Raw genomic sequence first — 10,857 nt, 5'->3', positions numbered from 1 at the left:
GATTTATAAAAAATTTATCTACTCCTTAAATCCGTAATGTTTTTCTGCAATCCGTTTTTCAATTAAGATGCACATTTTTATGTCCATATCATGCAATATACTTGGTTCTTTTGTAAGTCTATTTTTTTAAATTAAATTCTAATAAAAATAAAGTTTTTCTTAATTTAAAATTTCTTCTTCGGATTTAAAATTTCTTAATTTAGTTTGAAAATCCGGATCCAATATGTACTTTTTAGTGAGAAGAATTTCTTTTATATGATATAAATTTAGTATGAAACAAAATTAAAACAATATAAATACATACATGATGATTATTTAGATAAAGCAAAAAGAGATATGGTCCACTTTTTTTTTATAATCTTCATAAATATATAGTGATTTATTATCCTCAAAATTTAGGATTCAGTAGGGTAATTAAAGTTTACAAAATTATATAATCTTACCCTTAGGGTCAACTTTGAAGTGCATTCAGTTTTAGTAAAGTGATGAATATAGTTAAGGTTAATGATTTAGGATGGCAATAACATTTTAACTTTGTCCATATTAGTTCCTTAAGTTTTGTTTTTTTTTTTTTTTTTTTTTTTTTTTTTTTTACACCAATATAGTTGTTATAACTGTATAAAAAAGGTAATAAAGTTTTAATTTTGTTCACATTAGGTCCCTAAGGTCTTTTTATACATATTACACCAACATGGTTGTTATAATCATTTAAAGAGATGATAATAAGGTTTTAATTTTATCCATATTATGTCCTTATTTTTAATATTTTGATGATTTCATCTAACTCTTTTACAATTTATATTAGTATCTAGTTAGATAACTTCAATATATCATGTTCTCATTTTTGTCATCCATTCACTACAACTAGGGTTTCAATTGAAATGTTACATAACAATTTTTTTGTCTTTAAAAAAATAAGAAAAAAAAACAAATAATAATCATAGTCTTAATGATTAAGGCTATGTTTGGTGTGTCATAGCTCACTAATAAGCTAGGTTTTTTTTAATCTTTTTATGTTGTCATGTTTAGCAAACCAAAAAATAGTTTATAAGCTAGCATTTTAAAAAACTATTTAAATTAGTTTTCTAAAAATGACAAAGAACTGACAACTTAAAAAAGATCGAAAAATAAACCAGCTTATCAGCTAGCTAGGCTTGTTCACTATTCGGATAAAACCGAATTATCCAATTAGACAATTTGGATTTGACATTTGGTTCAGATATTTGGATTTTTTATTCGTTTTCAACATAACCGAATTATTATTTTGGATATGACATTGGTTTTGGTTTATAAAATAAGAACTAAATAGTCCTAAAAAACTGAACAAATATTTATTATTTATCTATTTATAATATATATCTGTAGTTATTTCTTAATTTTGTAATTTATTTTTTTCAAATAGGTTTAAAACGTTTCACCCAATAATAAAACATTAATATGCATTTTCTCTCAAAAGTTTTCTATCTATAAAATATTTAACTACAATATATCTTCTTATTAGTTGTTTATAAATTTCAAATCACTACTAAATAATTTGTTTTTGCTTCTTGTGTAAAGTTGAATAATATTATAATTATATGTCATTTTAAAATGTTTCAGTTTTTGAAAACTGAATTATAAAAGCTGATCCAATCGAATTGTAATTGGATCGGATTTGAATTTAGTTTGGATTATTCGGATTCATGTTTTGAAAACTGAAATCAATTTGGATTCACTTGATTGGATCGGATCAAACCGATCCATTCAAATGAATACCCTTACAGCTAGCTGTGGCACGCCAAACATAGCCTTAATTATTAAGACTTTGATAACTATTATTTATTTATTTATTTATTTTTTAAAAATGACAAAAATTGTTATGTAACTTTTCAATTGAAACCGTGGTTGTTATGAATGAACGACTAAAATGAGAAGATGAAATGATGAAGCCATTTAACTAGATACTAATATAAATTGTAAAAGAGTTACATTAAATAAAAAAAATAATTAAAAATAAGAACCTAATGTTGACAAAATTAGAACCTTACTATCCCCTATTTAAACGGTTATAACAACCATGTTGGTGTAATATCTATAAAAAATCCCTAGGGACCTAATGTGGACAAAATTACAACCTTATTATATTTTTTAAACAGTTATAACAACCATGTCGGTGCAATATATGTAAAAACAAATAAACAAACAAAATGACCTAATATAGACAAAGTTAAAACCTTATTACCCCCTAAATCATTAACCTTATACTTAAATTTTGTAAGGTTTTAATTTCCTACTAGGGGTGTAAACGAGCTAAGCCGAGCCTGACCAAGCTCGAGGTCGGCTCGTTAACAATTTAGTGGGCTCGCGAGCCTAATTGAGCCTAAACGAGCCTCTATGTGTGTGTGTGTGTATATATATATATATATATATATATATATATATATATGTGTGTGTGTGTGTGTGTATGTGTATATATATAGGCTCGTTTAAGCTCGTTTAGGCTCGCGAGCCCATGAATTAAAGCTTGCCTCGAGCTCGTTTAATAAACGAGCCTCGTATTTAGGCTCGAGCTCGGCTCAGGCTTGTTTAATTTGATCTCGAGTAGAGCTTTTAACGAGTCAATCCCGAGTAGCTCGGCTCATTTACACCCCTATTTCCTACAACCGGATAAACACGTGGCGAAAATGTGAATATAAGCAATTTAAATTGAAAGATTTGTGTTCTAATTTTGTTTCTTCTTTTTCCATATAACTGCTTCCGAATCTCTTCATGCTAGTTCTTGCTAGCTTGTTTTTTCATACAATTTTTTTTCTTAACAAATCAAACATTTACTAATAATTTAACTTTATATTTATTGTATTCAAAGACATATAATATTAAAATTACTATCTAAATCGATCAAATCTTAAAGAATTCTTATATTTATAAAGACATAATAAAAATGCATATGATCTAAATGAATTTATTATATCCATTAGTGAAAAGTTGTTGAAACATTATATTAATTCGAATTTTAAAACCAAAATAAGAACCATGAGTTATTTATACAGAACATAATACAAACCATTTGATCTATGTTTATAAATTCAAACAAAAAATCTAGACTAAAACAAAGTTTAATGTGTGTTTATCTCTTTTTATGAACAAGAAGATATTTGAAGTCACACCCCTAAAATAGCAATCCAAGCAATACTTTAATTCTACTTCGCTTGAAGAACAAAAAAAAGTAACCATTTGAAATTTTTGTGTGGGAGAGAGATAAGCATTGTCACCATGTGTTTATACAACTCACAGAAGAGTTTTTTTGAGTAAATTACACGAATGGTCCTTATGGTTTGGGGTAATTTGCGTGTTTGGTCCCTAACTTATTGTTTTCACTTGGAAGATACCTACTGTTTGTTTTTGTTACGCGCTTGGTCAATATTGTTTGTTTTTGTTATGTGTTTGGTCCTCGTGTTACTTAAAAAGACTATTATTTAAATAGTGAAAAATAATGAGGTATGTAAGGTAAGGTGAGAGGTGAGGTTGGGGGTTTGTTTATTTAAATAAATTAAAAATTGAGGGTCAAATAGTCTTTTTAGGTAAGCTAGGGACCAAACATGTAAAAAAACAAACATTAGGGACCTTCCGAGTTAAAAAAATAAGTTAGGGACCAAACACGTAAACTATCCTAAACCATAGGGACCATTCGAGTAATTTACTCAAAGGGTTAAGATTTTACTAAGCTTTTCCTGTCCAGAATGTCCTCACGACGTGAGCACTTAGGTGTCACGACGTGAGGATGATGTTCCTCGACCATTTCGTCTTATTAGGTACGGTCACGACGTGACAAGTGGCGGTGGGAATTTTGAGTGTAGATTTGACTTTAACCTTTGACCAGGGGTTTGACCAGGTTTGAATCGAGAGTATTCTGGATAATTTGAGTAGTAAATTAAGTTGGGTTAAAACTATTGTATAGGTAATCAATAGATTCATTATCCAGAAGGGTGATTTGTTCATCTATTGTTTCAGACTGTGTGGTACGTTTTCCTAACAGTACCTATGGGTCGAAGGAACCAAGGCCGACCTACTAGATTTTGTATCATGGTATACCGGATTGTTGTTATGCTGAGTATGTGCTAGATTTGTATATTTATATGATTACCTATGTTCACTGAATGTGCATTAGATTGATAGATTTGCATGATTACCTGTTTGCTAGTTATTGATTGTTATGGTATATGTCAACATGTCATGATTGTTAGGTTGAGGTGATTCTGCTTTATGCTTAAGGCCAAGATACCCAAGGCGGTCCAGATAGGCTGTAGGCCCTATGTAGCGGTCTAGTTAGGCCGAAGGCCCATAGAGCGGTTCAGATAGGCTGTAGTCCCTACGCAGCGGTCCAGTCAGGCTGAAAGCTCTTGTATACATGGGGTTATCTGTTTTATTTTGTGTGGTACATTGGGTGAACTTACTAAACATTGACTTACAGTTTCAGTTTATTGTTTTAAGTACTTTATACGATCGTAGGAAAGCAAAGGCGTCATTGTGCACATATTCTCTCAATTTTATGATTATGGATTTTGGGATACTCTGATTTTGATTTATTCTCTTGGAAACACTGTTTTGTAAACAAATATGGTCTATGGTTTGGTTTTAAAAAATTGATTTTTTTTTTTAATTTTAAGATGTCTCACACACACACACACATATATATATATATATATATATATATATATATATATATATATATATATATATATATATATATAAATAAAAGAACCAGACAAACAAAAGCATAAAGTAAAAAGTAAATAAAATATAAAGTACATTGAAGTAATTGGATGACAACTATAAAATACCTCTATTATTATTATTATTATTATTATTATTATATTTTGGCATTAAAAAGTACATTAACAACTCAATTGAAAATAATATTTCTATTTTTCTTCAAGCATGCTCTATCATCCTATATAGCATTAGCTTGTATAAACTCTTAGACTACTTGGTACGGATTCGTGGAGATGCATTTTTGCATCCGCGGAGGTTCTTTAACGCTGTTACCATAGCTGGAACACCGCCCCCTTCTTTAGTTATGAGATATGGTGTGGTAACGAGCACGAGAGATAATACCCAATCAAATTATTTATTTCTTTAATCAAATCATCTCTCTCTCTCTCTCTCTCTTAACAAATGTTATAACATGAGAACGTTACCCCCACTTCATGTGATAACATATTAAAATATGTTTTAACAATATTTGGCATTATAACCCCGTTGCTCGTATCAATATTCTCAATAAAAATATCTGCTCACGTAGCACGATCACACAAACATTACCAATAAAAGTGACTGCTTACATAGCATGAATAAGCATTATTTATAAAGAGATATCAAAAGAAACTGCATTATTCAAATAATAGCTTAAATGTTTAACTAAGAACCTAAATATTACAACCCTAATTGATAATTATGTTTTATTTGTAAATAATATTTATATTTTTTTGTTATCATATATATATATATATATATATATATATATATATATATATATATATATATATATATATTCATGTTTATTTGAGACCATGCTAATTTGTGAGACCGTGAGACCAAATCTAAAAATAATTTTAAAATGCAAAAATTCTTTTTTTAATTATTGTTTTCGGAACTTTAATTACCAAAAAATGCAAAACTATTCTTTAATTATAATAGGTATATATATATATATATATATATATATATATATATATATATATATATATATATATATTACCATTTTTTTTTAAATACGTGAAATATTTTAATAGAATATTACACTCTAAATATTCTAATGTGATACCGTGAGACACAATCATAGCCATTTACAAAATTAGACCGTCTCACATGAACATAACGTTATATATATATATATATATATATATATATATATATATATATATATATATTATCAATCTATTAGTTCTTCATTTTAAATTTATTAGACCTCCTAATTAATGTGATGTTATTTGTCAATATATTTATTCTCCATTTTAAATTTTAAATTTTATATTATTTTTTTCATTAATTCACAAATAAAAAATGTCTAATATATATTAAAAATTAATTATATATATATATATATATATATTTATTTGAATCAACGATTATAATTTCACAAAACTAATAAAAATATATCGTAATTAATAATTTATTTAAAATAATTAATTATTAATTTTGAGGTTTTACTATAAAATTTCAATTTATTTTATAACCGTGGTTTCCACGGGTTATAAACTAGTATATATATATATATATATATATATATATATATATATATATATATATCCTATTTTAATTAAAGAATAGTTTTAATCTCTTTTTGACATGTGTCATTATATTAGGCTTCTAGTTAATACATATTTTATTCTTTTTTGCCATGTGTCACCTATTAAACCTCTTAATTAATACATGTCACTTGTCAACCTATTAATTCTCTATTTCAAATTTAAAATTTTCACTTTAATTACAATAAATTAATAACAATGGAATAAAAATTAAAATAAAATTAATACAAATTATAAGGTGATATAATTTTACATATCTTTTTAAAATTAACGATTATAATTGATTAATAATTTTGTGTTCTAACTATTAAATTTAATTAATTTTGTAGCCGTTGTTTCACGGGTTATAAACTAGTGTGTGTATATATATATATATATATATATATATATATATATATATATATATATATATATATATTATCAATGAGCATTAATATATACACATTCTATAGTTACGAAATAAAATAATAATTTGAAAATCTTTTATATTTAATATAAATAAGACATGATCGAGAAAGAAAAGGCTAAAAAAGATAAAACTAATTGTCACAACAAATGCATCATGAATAATGATAGATGGCTATTTGTTGAAAAGGGAAAGAAAAGGCGAAATTTTTCGCACCAAACAAAACACAAAGATTCGACAGCTTAATAATTGTCATAATATGATTTTGATTTTTAAAATTATTCATTATTTTTAAATTAATATATGGAAAATATATAATAAACATGACCAATTAGGCCCTTCTATTTGCATAGATGTCTCAAATAACATCTTTTAGTTATTATTTTTAGAGTAAATTACTGAAATCGTCCCTGTGGTTTGGTCAAAATTGTACATTTGGTCCCTAACTTTTTTTTTGCACTCAGATCGTCCCTATGGTTTGCTTTTGTTGCGTTTTTCGTCCCTATGGTTTGGTAAAAGTTGCATGTTTGGTCCCTAACTTTATGTATGTAAGGGACGAAAAATGCAATAAAATCAAACCACAAGGATGAAAAACGCAACAAAATCAAACCACATGGACGATCCGAGTGTAAAAAAAAAGTTAGGGACCAAACGTGCAATTTTGACTAAACCACACAGACGATATCAGTAATTTACTCTTATTTTTATTTCAAAACATTATTATTTTACCTTGTTTTTATTTTTCTTGCAAATCATGGTTATTTTACCATAATGAATTAATGTTTTTTTTTCAAAATTTTAACAGTTTAAAATATAATATAAAGCTTACTGCAAAAAGGCATTGTTGTTAATTTTTTGGTTTAATAATTTATATTTGTTTTACTAAGAAAGTAAATTATTACAAAAACAATAGACAAAATTACAAGAATGGTCCATGTGGTATGTCAAAACTAGCAACTTTGGTCCAAAATGGGTTTGGCTCGCAAGGATGATCCAATAGTTTCGTTTTGTTGCGAGTTTAGTCCAATTTCCTATGAACTTTTTTATAATGATGAGTTTGCCCTTTTTAGTTTTATTTTCTTAATTCTTTTTATTGCAAAAATCAGAAATAAAAAAGAGAAATAAAAAAATACACACCCTATCCTTCCTTCTTCTCTTTCTCTCTCTCTCTCTCTCTCTCTCTCTCTCTCTCTCTCTCTCTCTAACGCATTTTCATTTTACAAGAACACAAGCTGTCAGAAAAATTAGATCGATTGGAATCTTCTCATCGGACCACCATCCTCTACCACAGTAGCCACCGTCTAGATGGAGTCACCACCCACTCATCTCTCTTCCTCCCCTGCTTCAGTTTTCATCAGGAGAAACCCTAACTCCGGTTCTTTGTTTACACATTTGTGGTTCATCAGACCATTGTCGACGCCACCCCTTAGATGTTTAGGTCTCGTCAGCCATGAACTCTAAATCTTTCGGATCTCAGTTCTTCTTTTCTATCAGTTCTTCTCTGGTAGTAATGGCGAGCTCAATGTGACGAAGGCTTTCAAATGGGAGGGTTTTTCAAATCGAAGGATCATAGAGGCGAAGATTTGAAGCTGACAAAGAGGGTTTTGGTGTTTCAAGTGTAAGTCCAAGATAGATCTGAAGAATCGGGGGAGCATGGCGGGGGAGATCTTGAGCTTTTCTTGGTGACGATTTAGGGTTTGTTAAATGGCCGTCGTCACCTCCGTACAGATGAAGACGGAGGTTGCAAAGATCCTAAACAGTAACCCACGTTGGAAACCTATTCCGTTGAGAGGTGGCGACTCCGGCTCCAACGACTCCAACGTCCGACCGATGACTTTCCAGATCAAGATACTAATAACATCCACCCTCTTCTCCATCGACTTTGTTTTCAGAAATCGATAATCGATTTGGTTTTCATTTTTGTTTTCTGTACGTTTTCAGATTTCTTGTTCATGAGTGTTCTTGTTCCAATTTGAGTGACATGGAAAAAATTGAGTTTGTAGAAAATTGGATTGTTCATGTTTTAGATTGCAGATGTGAAAAAACATGATTATTTTCTTTTTCAAATATGAAAAAAATTGTTTTTCTGGAGTGGTGGTGGTGGTGGTTTCCGGTAGAAGTGGTGACCGGACTAGTCTTGTAGGGAATAAAGAAAGTGGGGTTACATTTTCTTTTTTCTTTTGTTTAAATTTTAATTAGAAAAATAAAAAGAAATTATAAACAAATAGAAAATTAAATAATAAGGGCAAATTCGTCATTATAAAAAACTTCATAGGAAATTGGACTAAACTCGCAACAAAACGAAACTATTGGACCATCCTTGCGAGCCAAACTCATTTTGGACCAAAATTACTAGTTTTGATATACCACAATGACCATTCTTGCAATTTTGTCAAAATAATATCATCACTGCTACTTTAACTAGGGATGACAAATGTATGGTATCGTACGCATCCATTAAATTAGTTGTAATTTCTCAATCAAGCATATTTATTTATGTCATATTCATTTCAAGTCAGTGGCGGAACCATGAATTTTGATATGAGGTACAAACATTGTCAATATATATATATATATATATATATATATATATATATATATATAGTTATCTAATATTGGGCATTAAAAACATGTTATAATCTATTTATTGGGGGTACAATAACATAAAACATGTTTACAGATAATATTATATATATATATATATATATATATATATATATATATATATATATATATATATATATATATATATATATAAACAATTTTTGGGGGTACTGTAGTACCCCAACGCCCCATCTAGCTCCGCCATTGTTTCAAGTTAAGCAATGCCTAAATTCAAAAAGAAGAAGAAAGACAAAAAAAATTTAGATGTCTGTTGCAAAGTCACAATCATGTAGTCAAATCTTAACCAAAATTTCGACAAATGTTTATGTTAGTATCCAATTAATCTAATTTTAATCTTTTAATCATATATATATATATATATATATATATATATATATATATATATATATATATATATATATATATATGCTTAGGGAATATGTGGTTGTTATGTACCTAATATTAGGTATAGAACTATCAAAAACGACATAGTTTTAATAAAATGCAATCAAATCTCTCTGCTATCTTTTTTCTATTTTCTATAAGACTAGATGATAGGCTTTGTACCTATCAATCTTTATATTCAAATTTAATATAGAAAACTATAGTGAAAGATTGAAATTGTTTATTAAAAACCCAATAAACTTCTTACCATAATACATTAAAAAGAACCATGCAAGTATATATATGGTAGGTGTCAAAGAAAGTTATGAAGCCTACTAGAGGTCTAATAAAAACAACATATTCGAAATACGTAGATGTTGGAGATAAATTATGACATAAGAAATAATATGAGCTCAAAAGCAATCGGAAGAAGCTAAAAATGAAAAAAATTGTGTTTTTAAATCAAAATGAAGTCAATTTTGATGGTTCTATACCTAATACTAGATACATGACATACCACAGTGACCATTCTTGCAATTTTGTCAAAACAATATCATCACTGCTACTTTAACTAGGGATGACAAATGTATGGTATCGTACGCGTCCATTAAATTAGTTGTAATTTCTTAATCAAGCATATTTATTTATGTCATATTCATTTCAAGTCAGTGGCGGAACCATGAATTTTGATATGGGGTACAACTATTGTCAATATATTATATATAGTTATCTAATATTGGGCATTAAAAACATGTTATAATCTCTTTATTGGGGGTACAATAATATAAAACATGTTTACAAATAATATTATATATATATATATATATATATATATATATATATATATATAACAATTTTTGGGAGTACTGTAGTACACCAACGCCCCATCTAGCTTCGTCACTTTTTCAAGTTAAGCAATGCCTAAATTCAAAAAGAAGAAGAACGACAAAAAAAATTTAGATGTTTGTTGCAAAGTCACAATCATGTAGTCAAATCTTAACCAAAATTTCGACAAACGTTTATGTTAGTGTCCATTAATTTAATTTTAATCTTTTAATCAAACATATATATATATATATATATATATATATATATATATATATATATATATGAGCTTATGGAATATGTGGCTGTTATGTACCTAATATTAGGTATAGAACCATAAAAAACTACACA

Source organism: Lactuca serriola, chromosome 5 (genome assembly GCF_051521515.1).
Source record: "Lactuca serriola cultivar US96UC23 chromosome 5, Lser_US96UC23_V15, whole genome shotgun sequence".
NCBI lineage: Eukaryota > Viridiplantae > Streptophyta > Magnoliopsida > Asterales > Asteraceae > Lactuca > Lactuca serriola.
The sequence above is the reverse complement of the archived record's forward strand: the minus strand, read 5'-3'. Positions refer to the sequence as shown.